Source organism: Tamandua tetradactyla, chromosome 8, assembly GCF_023851605.1.
Source record: "Tamandua tetradactyla isolate mTamTet1 chromosome 8, mTamTet1.pri, whole genome shotgun sequence".
Lineage (NCBI taxonomy): Eukaryota > Metazoa > Chordata > Mammalia > Pilosa > Myrmecophagidae > Tamandua > Tamandua tetradactyla.
In genome coordinates, this window is record NC_135334.1 from 72,510,298 (window position 1) to 72,529,362 (window position 19,065).

The window sequence follows — 19,065 nt, forward strand, 5'->3', positions numbered from 1 at the left end:
TGGCAAGAACTCTACCACTGAGCCACCGTGGCTCACCCAATGATGTATAATTCTTTTAATGTGTTGCTTGATTCGATTTGCTAGAATTTTGTTGAGGATTTCTGCATCTGTGTTCATTAGAGAGATTGGCTTGTAGTTTTCTTTTCTTGTAATATTTTTGTCTGGCTTTGGTATGAGGGTGATGTTGAGTTTGTAGAATGAGTTAGATAGCTTTCCCTCCTTTTCAGTTTCATTTGTAGAGTTTGAGCAGGATTGGTACTAATTCTTTCTGGAATATTTGGTAGAATGCACATGTCAAGCCATCTTGTCCTGGACTTTTCTTTTTGGGGAGCTTCTTAATGACTGATTTAATTTCTTTACTTGTGATTGGTTTGTTGAGGTCGTGTATTTCTTCTAGAGTCAAAGTTGGTTGTTCATTCCTTTCTAGAAAATTGTTCATTTCATCTACATTGTCGTGTTTATTAGCATAAAATTGTTCATAGTATCCTGTCATTACTTCCTTTATTTCTGTGGGGTCAGTGGTTATGTCGCCTCTTCCATTTCTGATCTTATTTCTTTACAACCTCTCCTTCTTTTTGTCAGTCTTGCTAAAGGCCCATCAATCTTATTGAATTTCTCATAGAACCAGCTTCTCGTTTTGTTGATTTTTCTCAATTGTTTTCATGTTCTCAATTTCATTTATTTCTGCTCTCATCATCATTATTTCTTTCCTTTTGCTTGCTTTGGGGTTAGCTTGCTGTTCTTTCTCTTGTTCTTCCAGTGGACAGTTAATTCCTCAATTTTTACTCTTTGTTCTTTTTTGATATACACATTTAAGGGAATAAATTTCCCTCTTAGCACTGCCTTTGCTGCATCCCATAAGTTTTGATATGTTGTGTTTTCATTTTCAATTTCCTCAAGATATTTACTGATATCCTTTGTAATTTCTTCCTTGACCCACTGGTTGTTTAAGAGTGTCTTGTTGAGCCTCCACATATTTGTGAATTTTCTGGCACTCTGCCTATTATTGATTTCCAACTTCATTCCTTTATGATCTGAGAAAGTGTTTTGTATGATTTCAGTCTTTTTAAATTTATTGAGACTTGCTTTGTGACCTAGCGTATGGTCTTTCCTTGGGAATGATCCATGAGCACTTGAGGAGAATGTGTATGCTGCTTTTTAAATTTTTTTTAAATTTTTAAAATTTTTTTATTAACGGAAAGAAAAAAAAAGAAATTAACACAACATTTAGAAATCATACCGTTCTACATATGCGCTCAGTACTTCTTAACATCATCACATAGATGCATGATCATTGTTTCTTAGTACATTTGCATCCGTTTAGAGGAACTAGCAACACAACAGAAAAAGATATAAAATGTTAATATAAAGAAAAGAAATAAAAGTAGTAATAATAGTAAAAAACAACAACAACAAACAAACCAACAAGCAAACAAAAACAAAAAAAGCCCTATAGCTCAGATGCAGCTTCATTCAGTGTTTTAACATGATTACTTTACAATTAGGTATTATTGTGCTGTCCATTTTTGAGTTTTTGTATCTAGTCCTGTTGCACAGTCTGTATCCCTTCAGCTTCAATTACCCATTGTCTTACCCTGTTTCTAACTCCTGCTGAACTCTGTTACCAATGACATATTTCAAGTTTATTCTTGAATGTCCGTTCACATCAGTGGGACCATACAGTATTTGTCCTTTAGTTTTTGGCTGGATTCACTCAGCATAATATTCTCTAGGTCCATCCATGTTATTACATGGTTCATAAGTTTATCTTGTCTTAAAGCTGCATAATATTCCATCGTATGTATATACCACAGTTTGTTTAGCCACTCTTCTGTTGATGGAGATTTTGGCTGTTTCCATCTCTTTGCAATTGTAAATAAAGCTGCTATAAACATTGGTGTGCAAATGTCCGTTTGTGTCTTTGCCCTTAAGTCCTTTGAGTAGATACCTAGCAATGGTATTGCTGGGTTGTATGGCAATTCTATATTCAGCTTTTTGAGGAACCGCCAAACTGCCTTCCACAGTGGTTGCACCCTTTGACATTCCCACCAACAGTGGATAAGTGTGCCTCTTTCTCCGCATCCTCTCCAGCACTTGTCATTTTCTGTTTTGTTGATAATGGCCATTCTGGTGGGTGTGAGATGATATCTCATTGTGGTTTTTTTTTTTTTTTTTTTTTTTTTTTTTTTTTTTAAAGGAAAGACAGAGAGAAGGAAGGAAGGATAGAAGGAAGGAAGAGAGGAAGAAAGGGAAACATCTTTTAAACATTTTCTTGTTTTATTGTATTTTGTTTCTCCGTTTTCGTTACATGGGCTGGGGCCGGGAATCGAACCGAGGTCCTCCGGCATAGCAGGCAAGCACTTTGCCCGCTGAGCCACCGCGGCCCGCCCTCATTGTGGTTTTGATTTGCATTTCTCTAATGGCCAGGGACATTGAGCATCTCTTCATGTGCCTCTTGGCCATCCGTATTTCTTCTTCTGGTAGGTGTCTGTTCAAGTCTTTGTCCCATAATTGGGTTGGTTGTCTTTTTGTTGTTGAGTTGAACAATCTCTTTATAAATTCTGGATACTAGACCTTTATCTGATATGTCGTTTCCAAATATTAAAAATATGGATCGCTTCACAAATTTGCGTGTCATCCTTGCGCAGGGGCCCTGCTAATCTTCTCTGTATCGTTCCAATTTTAGTATATGTGCCGCCGAAGCAAGCACTATCCTGCTTTTTTGCGGTGTGATGTTGTATAATTGTCTGTTAAGTCTAGCTCATTTATTGTTTTATTCAAATTCTCTTTTTCTTCATTGATCCTGTGTCTAGATGTTCTGTCCATTGAATGAAGTGGGGAATTGAAGCTTCCAACTATTATGGTAGATGTGTCTATTTCTCTTTTCAATATTTGTCTCATGTATTTTGGAGCATTCTGGCTTGGTGCATAAATAGTTCAGATTGTTATGTCTTCTTGTTGAATTATTCCTTTTATTAATACATAGTATCCTTCTTTGTCTCTTTTAACTGTTTTACATTTGAAGGCTAGTTTGTTGGATATTAGTATAGGTACCCCTACTCTTTTCTGATTGTTATTTGCATGAAATATCTTTTCCCAACCTTTCACCTTCAACCTATGTTTATCCTTGGGTCTAAGATGTGTTTCCTGCAGACAGCATATAGATGGGTCCTGTTTTTTAATCCATTCTGCCAGTCTATGTCTTTGATTGAGGTGTTTGATCCTTTGAGATTTAGTGTTATTACTGTATCAGTAGTACTTTCTTCTACCATTTTGCCTTTTGTATTTTATATGTCATATCTAATTTTCCTTCTTTCTACATTGTCCTCCACACCTCTCTCTTCTGTCTTTTTGTATCTGTCTCTAGTGCTCCCTTTAGTATTTCTTGCAGAGCTGGTCTCATGGTCACAAATTCTCTCAATGATTTTTTGGCTAAAAATGTTTTAATATCTCCCTCATTTTTGAATTACAGTTTTGCTGGATTTAGAATTCTGGGTTGGCAGTTTTTCTCACTTATTAATTTAAATGTATCTTCCCAGCGTCTTCTCATCTCCATTGTTTCTGCTGAGAAATCTACGCATAGCCTTTTGGGCTTGCCTTGTAGGTCATGGATTGCTTTTCTCTTGCTGCTTTCAAGATTTTCTCTTTTTCTTTGACCTCTGACATTCTGACTAGTAAGTGTCTTGGAGTATGTCTTTTTGGATGTATTCTCTTTGGGGTATGCTGCACTTCTTGGATCTGTAATTTTAAGTTTTTCATAAGAATTGGGAAATTTTCAGTGATAATTTCCTCTATTAGTTTTTCTCCTCCTTTTCCCTTCTCTTTTCCTTCTGGGACACCCACAAGACATATGTTCTTGCATTTCCTGTTGTCATTCAATTCTCTGAGTCCCTGCTCTTATTTTTCCAGTTTTTTCCCTATATTTTCTTTGCTTGTCGGATTTCAGATGTTCCGTCCTCCAGTTCACTAATCCTATCTTCTCCCTCTTGCAGTCTACCGTTGTAAGTTTCCATTGTTTTCTTCATCTCTTCTCCTGTGCCTGTCATTCCCATTAGTTCTGTAATTTGTTTTTTCAGACTTTCGATATCTTCTTTTTGTTCATTCCTTCCTTTCTTTACATCCTCCCTCAATTCATTGACTTGATTTTTGATGAGGTTTTCCATGTCTTTTCGTGCATTCGGCATTAATTGTTTCAAGTCCTGTATCTCATTTGAATTGTTGATTTGTTCCTTTGACTGGGCCATAGCTTCAGTTTTCCAAATGTGATTTGTTATTTTTTGCTGGCGTCTAGGCATTTAATTACCTTAATTAGTTTGTTCTGGAGATAGCTTTCACTGCTTTTACCTAGGGTTTTCTTGCTGGATGAATTTGTTGTCTATCTGTTCTATGACATTAAATTCAGCTTTTTCGGGACCTCATGCTTAGCTTTTGTTTAACACAGGAGAATTTTTCAGTTCTTGTTTCTTGTCCTGCTTGTATGGTGCCTTTCCCCCCGCCACCCTTAGGATGGTCTGCTTAGGTGTTAAAGACCCCAGCCGGATTTTCCCAGTCCAAACTGGCCTTTTGTCAGGAGGAAAATAGTCACCTGCGTCAGTTTTCCCTGAGGGTGAGACCCAGCAGGTTGAAAGACTTTCCTGTGAAGTCTCTGGAGTTTGTTTTTCCTATCTTACCCACCCAGTATGTGGTGCTTGTCTACCTGCGGATCCCACCAGTATAAGATGATGTGGTACCTTTAGCTTTGGCAGACTCTCCCTGCTGGTGGCGTAGTGGAGATAGAGGAGAGGTTGTAGGCTGGTTTTAATGGCTTCAAATTACCAAGCCCCTGAATTCCTTGGTGTCTGAATTCCTTGAGGGAGGGATTTCACCTGAGTTGGGTTTCACCCCTCCCCAGGAACGCACCAGCTCCAGGCAAGCTCTCAAATAAGCTTGTTTCTGCCTATGCCTGGGGCAGCTGCAGCCTGAGAAGCCCCTGCCGCTGTATCTGAAGGCAGTCAAGCCTCGGTAGAAACACAGCCACAAATCTCTTTCTTTTTTCTATTTCTGTCAGCCCTTCCCCCTTAGCGCAGGGGCAAAAATTAACTACCTCAACATTGACCAGGTTCATCTGAGCTGGGGGCCTATTTTTGGTAGTCAGAATTTTTAAATTAATTCCACAATTTGCGTTTGGTTGAGCTCAGCATGTGCTGCTGGTAAAGTCTCTTTCCTTTTCCCTCTGATTAGCAGCCTGTGGTAGAGGGGCGCCCGCCACCCTGACTTGGGAAACTCATGATTCTGGGTGGTTCGCAGCCAGTCCAGTTGGTCCTGAGTGGGAGTATGCTGTGTGACCCCAGGAGCTGTTCTGTAGTGTTTCTGGTTATTTCGTAGCTGTTCTGGAGGATGAACTAAATCCTACACCTTGGTAAGCCACCATCTTGGCTCCTCCCCGTCATTTGCTGTTTTGATTTTTCTAAGTGAGTTATCCTGTCCTCTGTATCATTTGTTGTTTATCTGGTGTTGTGTGCATCTAGTAGTATGTTTTTTATTTGTTCAACAGAGTCTTTAATCTTTGTGATTTCCGCTGTTTTTGTATTTATTCTTTCAAATTCATCTTTGTGTTCTACTGTCTTCTTTATCTCCTTTATAAAGTCATTTTCTGTCGCACTTATTATATTAAGGAGAGTTGTATGAACATCTTTGAGTAGCTGTTCCAATGTGTCTCCTCTGGTGTTTTAATTTGGTCATTAGGCAGGGCTGTATCTGTCTGCATTGTGATATGCTTAGTGATCTGCTGTCTTCGTGGTATGTAAATATCTTGATTGATTTACTTTGGGAGTTGTTTTCTTTCAGTGTCTAAGGCCTTGTGTGTATGAGATGGTTGTACAGCAGCACGGAGCATGGCACAGGGTGGAGCACTCAGAATGATGATTCGTTTCAGGGCGGGTATGGGCGCAGGTTGGGGATGTTACACTGATGCATGTGAACGTGTGCACCTAGCAGCCAGGACGGACATAACTGTGTGGGTGCACCGGTCTGGGCGCAAAACCCTGGTGTGTGCTTGTCTAAGGCACGGGGCACTTTGTGCGCATGTGTAGGGCTGTGGCAGCAGGTTGGCATTATGCCTTCATGGATTGAGGGCATATGTGACCTGGCTGCATAGGTTGGCACTTTCTCAGACCTAGAATGTGAGGCCGAGGGTTGTGCATGTGCTTGGTTCTAGGACTGCTGTTAAGTGTGGTTCCCACAGCTGAATGATGTGATCGGGGCCCACACATATGCCTGGGCCTGGGCGTGCCATAAAGGGATGTGCTGAGCTCAGCGAGGGTAGGGTGAGGCTGTGTAACACTATGGACAGGGGACAGGAGTAGCCCAGGTATGGAGGTTAGTGCCTGCAGACTTTGTGCTGGCAGCAGCCTGCAGGTAACAAGGAGGGGGAAGTAGTTCCTCAGAGGGGTACAGGAGAGGTGGGTTGAGCTGCACATTGAGTGGGGTTGTGGGGCAGGTACATTCACTGGGGACTGGTGGTGTGGGAATGCCTGTAGCATGGGGAATGGGCATGGATAAGAGGGTTCACTTGCCTGGGGTGTGGGGTGAGTTGCTGGTCACAGGGCTGCGCTAATGAGGGTTACTTGCCCAAGGAATGCGGCCTGGCTTACTTTTTAGTCCTATGTTCCCGTCCAAGCACTCCCATGGGCTCCAAGGCTCCGCGCCTCTGCACTAGGCTCCCACTTTCTGCCTCTCAGTTCCTTGGTCTCTGCAACCATGGCTGCCACATGTGGTGCAGAAGGCTCTCCCAGGTCAGCTGCACTCCCGAATTACCGCCTTAGTCACCCTCCTGTCCCTTCTCTTAACTTTTCCATGGAACAGGGCTAATCTCGGGCTATACTAGTTGACCATCTTCCTGGAAGTCTCCCCGTTCACATAATTTTTAATTGATCCAGACTACATTTTAAACCAATCAAATTGTACTCTTTGCCCTCACACTTTTTCTGGAATTTCTAGCAAGTCTCAATTGTGAATTATTATTATTATTATCTTTCGTGTTCATTTGGTATATCTTACTGAATTTGTGGAAAATGTCTTATTTACCAGTGGAACAGTTATAATGTGGAGAGAATTAAATGGGAAGGAAGAACGATAATAGACAATCCTCCACCTGGAGAATTAGCTCTGGAGTTCTTCCCCCAGATGTATACTTCCTGAAGAAAAGACACTGGTTGTCTTGCTCACCTTCATATACCCCTCTTCCCCCATAGTCCAGGCAACTTGGTGTACCCCCAAGTGTTTGTTAAATGAAATGGAAAAAGAAAGAATTAATGACTTTAGAGTCTTTTAGGGGCCATCAAATACTACCTTCTGCTAGATGCAGGAATCTTTTCTCTGGTATATATTACTGAACTTTTAAAGAAGATCTGCCCTTCCAACATTTCACACCTGTTACACCTTTGAATAGCCTTTCCTGTCTTCCTATAATGAGTTCATTCTTGTGGAGTTATTTTATATATCTGTGTTTTACCTCCGTAGCCAGGCAGTATCCTTCTTTACTAGGTTGGTGCTCTGATATGAACTAATATTACTAACTGATTTGTTACTTGATTATAGGAGTGTCCCAGAGGAAAAAAAATATGGCTTCATCTTACCATTTTTTAGGTACTTCTGTCATTGGTTGAACTGAAAATCCTCAGGATATCAGAAAAGGGAAAATTTTACAGAACATTGTCTGTTTAGGGAAATACCAGATTGAGAATTTAAGACAGAAATAAAGAATAATTAAAAGCAGAATTGATGACTGCTGCTGACTATAGAGCACTTACAATTGATCTTGGCACTGGAGATACAGTATTCAATTTAAAAAAAGTCTCTGCTCTCAGTTGAGTTCCAGTGGGTAGAAACAGGAAAAATCAGAGTATGTGGAAAAGGAGAGATTGAGGTCAATATAGGCCTCTCCGATAAGGTGAAATTTAGGTAGAGATCTTAATGAAATAAAGGAACAAGTCATATTGATGATTTATAGGAAAGAACAGTAGGCAGAGCAAACTGTAGGTGCTCAGTCCCTGAGGTGGGAGCATTCTTGGCTTTTCAAGGAATAACAAGAAGGGGAAGTATATTAGTAGGGTTCTCCAGGGAAACAGAACCGACAAGAGATCATCTGTAAACATTATGAGATTTTTTATAAAAATTGTCTCACATGTCTGTGAGGTTGCACAAGTCCACATTCTGTAAGGCAGGCTGCACGCTTGGAATTCCAATGAAGGTTTTTTGATGAATTGCCCAGGAGAAGCTGGCTGGCTGAAGTAGAGATGGAAATTCTCACTTCTGACTCTTGAAATCATTACTTCTCCCTTTAAAGCCTTCAGCTGATTGGACGAGATGTCTCGTTGTTGACGGCGGTGTCCTCAGTTGATTGTAGATGTAATCAGCTATAAATGCAATAAGCTTACTGATGATTTATGTCCATGAAATGTCCTCACAGTAGCAATCAGGCCAGTACTAACTTAACCAAACAACCAGGCACTATAACTTGGCCAAGTTGACACGTGAATTTAACCATCACAGAAAGCATGCCTCTGCTGCTCACCTTAAGGGAGCTGAGGCTTTCACGTTCTTGATGGATGTTGTGGTAACCTCAGAGTTTTTGAAACAATATGAATGTTGATGCTAAAACTTAGTTTTATGCATGGGATCACCATATCCAACCGTGTAGTGAGGAAGAAGGAAAGTGATAAGAGGTGAAATAAAAAAGGATCCAGATTACATGGTGTTTGTAGGACATGGTAAGGACCTTGAATTTAATAGTTAATGAGATTAGTAGCCATTGCAGTTTTGAACATAGAGGAATGACATCTGAACTGAATTTAAAAGGCTCATTTTGACTTTTGGGAAAAGAGGAACAAGGGGTTAGGCAGATGGGAAGGGAAGAAGCAGAGGGATCAGATAGGTAGCTATTGCAGCAGTTAAGGAGAGAGATAATGATATCTTGAACCAGGGTGGTAACAGTAGAGTGGTAAGAAGTGGTTAGTTTCAGTTTATGTTTGAAAGTAGAGCTGACAAAATTTGCTTCTAGACTAGATGAGGATTATGTGAGTAAGAAAGTAGTAAAAAAACGATTCTGAGGTTTTTACCATGGGTTACTACAAGACTGGTATTACCATGTGCAGAGATGCAGAAGATTGTGGGAGGAGCAGGTTTGTAGGAAGGGATTGTAGTTTGGTTTTAGACATTTAAGATGCCTAGTAGATGATCATGAAGAGATATGTCAGGTAGGCAGTTGGATATACAGGTCTGGAATTCAGAGAAATCTAGGTTGGAGATACAAATTTGGGAGTTATTAGATATTGAAAGCCACGGAATGGATGAAATTACCTAAGAAATATGTTCAGATAGAGCAGAGAAGAGATATGATGGTAGAGCCCTGAGACAGTCTGACATTGAGAGGTTAAGAAGATTAAAAGGGAATAGCCAAAGAGGTAGAAGAACCAAGAGAAAGTGAATTCCCAGAGGCCAAGTAATCTTTCTCTGTTTGGGGTGGTGGTGGTAGTGGTGGTAATGTCCTGGCTTGGTTACCTAGAGTCCTAAGGTCTAACCATGGTTTAATTCTAAATAACTGTGGGACATTGTTGGGCCCTCATTTCCTGGTCACTAAAGAGAAGAACTTGACTAGAAAATCTCTAAACCTTTCCCCATATTAATAATGATAGGTGTATTTATATAACATTTTACAGTTTGCACATAGATTTTCATGTCTTCAATCTAATTTAATCTTTGTAACAAATCTGTGGGACCTACATTTTTACATATATTTTACAGATGAGAAGATTAGGGAAGTTAGAGACTCACTCAGGGTCATACGTTATAGAGACTTGAACCAAGTTCTGCCTGATCTAACAATTGCCCTTTTATATTAATATTCTGTAGTTGTTTGGTTGTCAACACATAGAATTGATTGATTAATTCATTAAATATTTTTTGAGCACCTGTGCCATAAGCTAGTAACTGTTCTGAGTGGTGGAGATACAGCTGTGACCAAATTAAAGTTCCTGTCTTCATAGATATTTCATTCTAGTGGGAGAGACTGACAGTACATGAACTAGTAAGTAATATAACTTTAGTGCCAGAATAAAAAAAATAAAGCAATGCAAACAAATAGTGTGTTTTGGGCAGTGATGGAGGAAGCATCTTTAAAGAGATGGCATTTGAGCAGAGATCTGAATGATCTGAAGTAGAAAGCCATGAGAAGATTTGGTGGAAGGGTGTTCATAACAGAGGAAACAGCAGATAGAAAGGTCCAGAGGCAAGAGTGAGCTGGGTGTGTTTGAGGAACAGCAAGAGGACTGTCGGTAGAAAGTGAGGTTCTCGAACAAAGTGCATAGAGTTTTTGAGTCCTTTAGCCCTAGAGGTCAGTTCTAACTTCGACACTTAATTTGCTATGACTCTGGGCAGAGTGCCTGACTTCTCTGAGCTTTATTTCCTCATCTATAAAATGGAGATGATAAAATAAAGTATTGTCTTGAGAGTTAATTGACAGAATGATTGTAAAACATCTAGAATGGTGACTGGCATATTAATTCATTTGTAAAACATGTGTTTACTTCAAACCTACTATTAGTGTCTTAAGCATTCATTCCACAGTTATCAAATTAGTTCAGTTTATTTTCTCCTTTTTTCAGTTTGTTTTAGTCAGCAGATATTAAAATTCCTGTTTTGGCAGGGTTGCGTACGCACTCTCCCTGAGCACTCACCTTTGTGTTAAAACCAAGGAAGGAAGTGCTGAACTGAAATGAAAATTATTTAGAAGTTGATGAGTAGATATAAAAATAAGGGCTTGGGATCCTACTAATTACAGCATCTGATTTATTATTTATTTATTATGAAAAGAAACGACTTGCATATTTATGTCATCTTTTCTCATCACAAAATACTAGCTTTAACTTTACTTAAGTGCTTCTAGCCAAGATTCCTGCTGACCCAAACATGCTTGCCTTAGGAAAATCAGATTAGGAGCCAAGCTCTCCATCTTATAAGACCATCTGTTTTCAGACCCACAGCCGGTGCCCTCGCATTTGCAACCCAGCACAGCTGGAATTATTTATTCATCTCCAGGTAACATTTATGCACCAGCCTTCAGCCAAGTATAGTATCAGCTTTACACTTAATGAAGCATCTTGCACAGGTTGTGAGCTGCACTGTAGAGGATGCTTCTGGCTTACAGATGACTAATGGACAGGTTGGAATAAGTCATTCATCCTGAGAGTGTAGCCAGAAAAAGAGCAGGGTGAACACTGGCAGTAAGAGAGAATTTGTCCAGTAAAGAGTCTTGATTGTGTATCTTGGATTTCTGGATTGTTTGAGATCGTTTAACTCAGTTGGTTCTTTTAGTTAGATTGTTGTCCCATCATTGAGTTAAGTGAGAAAATTAAGGCCCAAAGAAAAGAAAGGACTTAGTTTAAGTTGCAGTTTGGCACAGCCGATACTCAGGTATCCCAATTCCCAGTCTGCCAAAGCTGCCAGAATGCAACACACCAGAGATGGATTGACTTTTAATAAAAGGGTAGTTATTTAATTAAAAACTTACAGTTCTTCGGAGGAAATGCAGCAAACTCTCATCTGAGGTTCCCTGTTACACGGGACGGCACAGGGTGATGTCTGCTGCCTTCTCTCCTGGCTTCTGTGTTCTAACAACTTTCCCCGGGAGATTCCTTTCTGCATCTCCAAATGTCTGAGTTGAGCTGTGAGTGCCGAGATGAGGTATGCTGAGCTGCTTGGGCTGTGCTGCGTTGAACTCTTTTCTTACCTCTCTCTTTTAAGCCTCCAGCTAATTAAATTAAACATCACTCATTGTGGAGGGTGCTCCCCTTTGCCAACTGGAGATGTAATCAGCCATAGATGAATTTCACATGCTAATGATTCAAGTCCACAGCGGCAGAACCACCATCACCTGGCCAAGTTGACACTTGTACCTAACCACCACACCTACCCATATTGTGTTGTGCTGTGAAAAGCTTTAGAGTACTATCCTAATATGAGATAGCATTATTATTATTTTTTGCTCAGTTAATAACTTGTGTGATACCTTGAACAAATCACAACTTTTTGTCTCTTAATAACTGACTAAGCAAGTTGCCTAATTTTTTTGAACCTCTTTTTCCTTGATAAAATGAGGATAATGAATACTTTTTTCTTTTTGGGGGGGGGGGGGAAGACATATTTTATTGAATACTGAAAATGTGCCAAAATTTGAGCCAGGTTCCTTCCCAAGGTAAGTAGTTATTAATGCAGTTTCCCCCATTTGTTTGTTTTTGAATCTGCAGTTTTTGTTGATATATATTCACATACCATATGTTCTATCCAAAGTATGCAATCAGTGGCTCACAGTATCCTCACTTAGTTGTACAGTGATCCTCACTCTCAATTTTAGGCAATTTCCATTTCTCCAAAGAGGAAAAATAATAGATGTACACATCCACACATAAAAGAAAACCACAAACACCCCATATCCCTTTTCCCCTCCAGTTATTGACTTCTAGTATTGGTGTGGTACTATTAAAGTATTACTGTTAAACATAGTCCATAGCATGGCGTAGGTAATTTTTCCCATATACCACTCCATTATTAACTCTTTGTACAAGTGTTGTATATTTGAAGTAGTTCATACAAGAATTTATTTGTATTTATAGTGTTAATTGGTAAGATACATGACTTTAGATGACCCCTTTCAATCATATTCACCTTCAATAGACACTATTACTTATAATCCCAATAATGAACTACTGTCACTTCTATCCATTCCCAAACATTGAAAATCAACCTCATTAACAAATCTATACATATTAGGTACCTGCTCCCCTTTCTCTGGCCTCTTTCTATCACCAGGTCCCCTATATTCTGCATTTTAAAACTCTGAGTTTACATTTTCTAGGTGGTTCATATTAGTGAAATTATACAATATCTACCTTACCCAAGGTTCTTGTGAGGATTAAATGAGATATGTGGGAAACACCGTTGATTAGTGCTGAGTATTACATTGGTGTTCATTAACTATTCCCTTCCATCTTTTCCCCCATCTCTTTAATGGATGTATGTGGGGAAATTAAACGTGTATACAAGTTACTCTGTATTTGTGATAGACAGAGAGTGAGAATTTAATATAGCTCTAGGTATTTAGTGTTTGGAATTTGCCCCTTGGGAATTTGGAAGGTGAGGACTTGGGGCAGGTGTATGTCTTCCTTGAAAGCAGACTGAGAGATACATTCTGATAAGTTAACACAATTCTTGTGCACATAAGGAAGACCTTAGTAGAAACAAAAAAAGAACCCTGGAGGTGTAGTCCTTGGGATGTCAGTTTTCTTAGGGGGACCATTAAGAATGCCTGTGGTAGCTACAGTTTTCTTAGAGGTAGAATAATTTGCCGCACAGTAAGCTAAGAACAGAACCTGGGGTTTGCAAGTGTGAGAACTGCTTGGGAACAGCTAGTAGTACATATCTTGGAAGGTTGTAGCCACCAGTCCTTCCCTCCCTCCAGAATTTGCTCTATCATCGCCAGGAAGATGTTTTCCAAGAAACAAGTCTGATCATTTCAATTTGTTGTTAAAACTCTTCATTGGCTCCCTGTTGCCTTCTGGTTAAAGTCCATACTCCTACAACATAGAAAAAAGTATTTCTTGATCTGACCTCTGCCTATCCTTTCAACCTCATCTCCCTCTGCACTTCCCTGTGTTCCAGTGACATTGCATTATTTGCAGCTTTTCAACTCTTCTGTGCTTGTTTCTGTTTTGGCCATGCTAGTCTTTCTGCTATGCTGTATTTTCTCTCTTTCATACCATTTTGTTTTGCCTGACAAATTTCTATTTTTTCTTTAAAACTCTTCTCAGGTGCTATGTTTTCTGTGGAGTCTTCTCTGATTTCTGAAGGTAAGGTGCCACAGGAAGAGACGTCTCCCTTCTCTAGATTCATCTAGAATTGTATATATATATAATTAATGACATGTGGTAGCATCAGTGATTAGTAGATTCACAACAGTGTGTCTCTTGATGCTTTTGTTTGTGACCTTTACTGGGACCCTCACTTCATCCATATGCATAAATTTACAACAGATAACCTTAGGATCAGAGGAATAAGTGCAAGTACAAAGCAGCATCTTGCCAGTCCCAGCAAATTAAATTTTGCTATACTTTTTGCTCCTGATGAAGTGACTAGAAATCAATAAAACAAACCCTTAGGTTTGCAAAGAGCTATTTATTTTCAGTTTGATGGCATAGGTCCATCCAATCTGATTTTGTAATCCTTGATAGACTTTGCCCAAGACAAGTGTTTATTGTTATATACTTATGTTTCTTTCAAATAAATTTACATTTGGATTCCAGAATTTCTTCTTAAATAAACAGGATCAGAATTCTTTCATCTAGAAGCTTTTCCCAGATATCTGGTGATGCATGGTTGTCTGTTCACATTTATGAATGGGTACAAAAAAAAAAGCTGATTGGAAGTTCTAAGTACTTAGTGAGGCTTATTGAATTGGGGATGTCACTGTGGGGTGAGCTGTCTAAAATATTTGTGGGAGAACCACAGTGTCAGTATCTGTAGGGTTTTCCACTAGGGCTGTTCAGATTATCTAGAAGGATCCTCTAGCCTCCTTCTTAGAGATTAAAAGTCTGGCTTCCAGTAGTCTGGAGCTGAGTGGGAGAGAAAGGTTGCAGGGAGATCCTCAATATTCCGTTCACTTACACTCTTATTTTCAGTGTAGTAACCATCTGTGCTAGCTATTCCTTTTTCTAGAGACCCTCTGATTTACTCTTTCAGAATTTTGTTGCTGTTGCTCCTCTCCATTTCTCTTTGTTTTTGAGGTTTGACACTGTATTAAAAAATCCAAAAGTAGGGTGTCAGTGGAGGTGATTTATTCAATTGATGAATTTTATCCAGAAATCTGCATCAGAATATCAATCCCCTTCTTCCAGGTGAAGAAATCATATAACCACATTTGAACGTAATTGCTTGAATTGGGACGAGTATGGGGTTTTGATTTTGAGAGACTTGAGTTGAATCCATTGCTAACCAGCTGTATGGACAAATATCCAGAAGAAGATGTTAGCAGGCTCTAAAGTAACCAACTGTGACAGTGTCAGATGGGTCAGTTTGTATAGCTACATTTTTACTCATTCACATCCGTATCCACAGGAGTGTCGCTTTCCATTCTCAGTAGCATGACCAAACACAGTGAAAGGTTTAGGAGATGAAAGGGTGAAAAAGAAGAAGGGTAGACCAGGAAATTTAAAGTGGGGAGGGGGGTATTTCTGCACTCCCAGGCAGAATTCACCAAACCCAAGATGGAGGGAGGTGAGTGCACACACGGGCTTTGGAGTGGGCAGCTTTTGAGGATGGAGGTCAAGTGACGTCCAGAAGGGGCAGTTCATTAGTTCCAGAAGTCAGGTTGGGAGGGGCGACACAGCCTCCGCAGCTCCAGTTGCAGTGCCCTTCCCCATTCCCCTGACCTAACATTCCAGCCTTTTTGTGATAATAGGGCGCCGAGATCTTTCTGGCTACTTCCTGCTGTAATGGGTCAGTGTGGGGTTATAGGCCGGAACCGTCATGGCCAGGGGAGTGGGGAGGCTGGCTGTAGGAATCTTTTGAGGAAGGCAGGTGATGATAATGATGCAGTAGCATTTGGTTGACTGCTACCTGGGATGTTCCTTCATGCATCCCTGAAGGAAGTTGAGGAGGCAGGGAGCTAGGAGAAAAAAGAGACAGATTAGGATAACTGGTCCTAGTAGCGAGAGGAGCCATGTTGCCAGGGGAAGAGAAAACCAGTTTAAGGCAGAGTTGGTTCCTTGCTTTCTGTGGTAGAGTTCCTGCTTTAGTTTGTTTGTTTAAGCTTTGGATATTTTGTTTTACTAGACCCAACTCGTTGACGTAATGGCAGCATTCCTCTTGAAGGAATATGCACGTTCCTCTTGTTTTGACTGTCAGCAGGTCTAAGGCCCGTCGATTTTGAAGAGTTACTGGGCTAGTGAGGTGAATTGGCGTTGTAGAGAGGAGAGGGATTCTGATGTTGATTTCCAGGGCTACCTGCAGTCGAGTTTCGAAGGTTTGAGAGGTTAAAATATTGTGTCCCAGCGCCCCTCCCACTGTGGCTGAGGCTGTGACTGAAGCAGTTAGGCTGATGCCTACTAGGATAGGAAGAAAGGCAGCCCTTTTTGAGCAAGGAGAGGGCAGTAGCTAAGTTAGTTCGGACTCCCCATAGAGGGTCAGTTGAAGAACAATAGTTACCAGGAAGCATGGTCCTGGGGCATTGGAGTTAAGGCACTTGGTAAGAGTTCCATTACACCAGAAATCTGGGTTTATTAGGTGAGGTGGTAGGGGAGGAGCGGGAAGGGTGGAAACCTGAGTGGAGGCAGAGGCCACACATAAGGGTAATAGTAAATTTGTTTGAGGGTTTTTTATCCAGTGTAGTGAGGCTCCTAATTTAGCAAGAAGATCTTGCCCCATTCGGGGGCTGGGGCAAGAAGGCATCACTTAGAAAGAATGTGTAATGGGGTACCCTTCTGTTAAATATATAAGCGGTCCAGTAGTTAAGGGGCGTGAAGGACGGCTGTCTATACCCATAACCATGACCTAGGAAGGAAGGAGTTGACCTGAGTAAGAGGCAAGGACAGAAAAGGTAGCCCCTGTGTCCACTAAAAACGAGGTGGACTTACCCGCTACCCGCTACTTTGATTGTTACCCTGGGCTCGACGAGAGTAATTGGGGTCGCTGAGGCTGGGCGTCGTAAGTTGTCAGTGGCCAGGCCCAGGACTGCCAGTGGTGGGTTAGGGGTTGGAAGGATGGCCCCTCCATGGCTAGGCGCCGAGGGGCAGTCACTTTTCCAGTGTCCCTTTGTACCACAGAGAGGGCATGGCCCCTTGGGCAGTCGAGGATTGGGGCACTGGTGGGACCAGTGTCTGTCGAGGCCACATTTGAAGCAGTTTCCTGGTGGTAGATTAGTTGTAGCCAGCTTCTTCTCCGTTGAAGTGAGCTGCAGAGCTGCAATCAGGGATTAGGTTTGTAAATTCACCTTTCAGCGGTCCCGGGATTCCTTTTCTGCCCTCTCTAGTTCATCACGAGTACTAAAAATTTTAAAGGCCGTGTTTACCAAGTCATGGATAGGGGCCTGAGGACCGTCCTCAATTTTTCTAAGTTTACGCCTTATATCTGGAGCCAATTGGGATATAAAGTATGTGGCTAAAACAGTTTTACCAGCCTTCAAGTCAGTGTCTAGGTGGGTATATTGGGAGAGAGCTTCTGTGAACTGGTGTAGAAAAGTGGCCAGGTTTTCATCAGGACCCTGGGTAATTTCCCTTAGCTTATGGACGTTTACTACTTTATGTGAAGCTTTCTGCATGCCTGCTATGAGGCATGTAAGCATTTTGTCCTGTTTAGTCTGCCCGTCCCTCCCCGCTGGAGTGTCAACCTGATATTCCCACCCTGGCTCTTGGTCTGGCACTGCCTCAGCTCCTACTGGCATGGTGTGGTTGGTTATATGCACCTGGTTAGCATGAGTCCTGGCTGCATTGAAAATGTGGTCCATTTCATCTGTAGTGAGGAAAGAAGAGCAGATTACATGAATGTCATGCCAGGTGAGGTCATAAGCGTTAGCTAAATACTGGAATTCTTTAGTATAGGTAGTTGGATTGTTGGAGAAGGAGGAAGAGAAATGCAAAATGGTGGCAGGAGTGCTGCCGGTACAGAAGGGGAGAGAGGAGGGCAAGACGGCGGCTGGGACGTCACCGGAACAGAAGGAGGAAGAGAAGGAGAAGATGGTGACTGAGATGTCGCCGAAGCAGAAATGGGGAGGGAAAGGCAAGATGGCGACTGGAGCACCACTGGAGAGAGGGGAGGGTAGAGCGAGGGAAAGGAGGATACAAAGGGAGGGGCGGGAGCACAGAAGGAAAAAAGCCTGGACATAAGGAATTTCGGCCCATTTGTTGTTCCTCTGGCAAAAGTTGTGGAGGTTCGAAAGGATATTAAAATCGTAAGTCCCATCCTCAGGTCAATGAGAATCATTATCCAGTTGATAGTATAAAGTTTGGTTTTTGAGAATTTATTGCCCATACTGATGGGTCTCAAAGGAGAAAGGACTTGCTCAGGGGGTGTTGGCGTCCCAGCGCCCTGAGAGAGTCCTTGGAGCTCTTACAAGCAGGGGCTCGTCTCCCCAGGGGACGTCTCACCCTGGTTTAAGACCCTTTCAGGTCCTGGACCTGAATTTGGGAGGGAAACAAGAAGCAGGGCATCCCCACAGCTTTTCAAGTCCTGGAAAAAGGGTATGAGGCTTGCAGGCGTCCCTGTTCACCTCAGCCATCGGAAGAGAACCTGACGTGAATTCATGATTTTCAGAGAGTAATTAACGGACAGGCTCTCTCGGAACCGTGAGACCCGGCAGAAGGGGTAGGAGGGAAGGGACTTACCCAATGTGTGGTGGATGGAGCGGTGGGCTGAGAGATTCCCTGTCGCTGGCTTTGTGGAGGAAGGAGGAGCGAGGAAGCCAGGGCGCCTCTGGCCAGGCAGGTGGCAACCGTGCTCCTCTCCCGGGTTTTGGCACCAGATGAAAGGTTTAGGAGACGAAAGGGTGAGAAAGAAGAAGGGTAGACCAGGAAATTTAAAGTGTGTGTGGGGGGGATTTCTGTGCTCCTGGGTAGAATTCACCAAACCCAAGATGGAGGGAGGTGAGTGTGCACACGGGCTTTGGCGTGGGCAGCTTTTAAGGATGGAGGTCAGGTGACGTCCGGAAGGGGCAGTTCATTAGTTCCAGAAGTCAGGTTGGGAGGGGCGACAGCCTCCATAGCTCCAGTTGCAGTGCCCTTCCCTGTTCCCCCGACCTAACACACAGCACATGTGGCCCAGCATATAGACGTGATTTTCTTGACTAAAGTTCATAAATAAATTTAATGTCTATAAGCAAATTAGGTAGAGGGGCCCACCAGATGACTAACTTACCTGATCAGTTAAGGCTTTACCCCTTTAAGCTCTGATATATGAATACATATATAGTTTTAAATGGATTTTTCACTGAATATACTTTCCTCTTCAAGATAGAATAGAATTTCATTTTTTTTGAGATTC

The 19,065-nt window shown here is 41.6% G+C and overlaps 1 protein-coding gene and 1 non-coding gene across 5 annotated transcripts in view; one reads left to right on the forward strand and one right to left on the reverse strand.

Annotated features, from left to right (window-relative positions):
* FAM168A (family with sequence similarity 168 member A) overlaps positions 1-19,065 on the forward strand; it is a 247,712-nt gene that overhangs the window by 82,107 nt on the left and 146,540 nt on the right. The gene's annotated exons all lie outside the window — the stretch shown is intronic.
* Positions 2,604-2,710, reverse strand: LOC143645455 (U6 spliceosomal RNA). Its single transcript, XR_013157160.1, has one exon. It is a non-coding gene; the product is annotated as a U6 spliceosomal RNA (small nuclear RNA).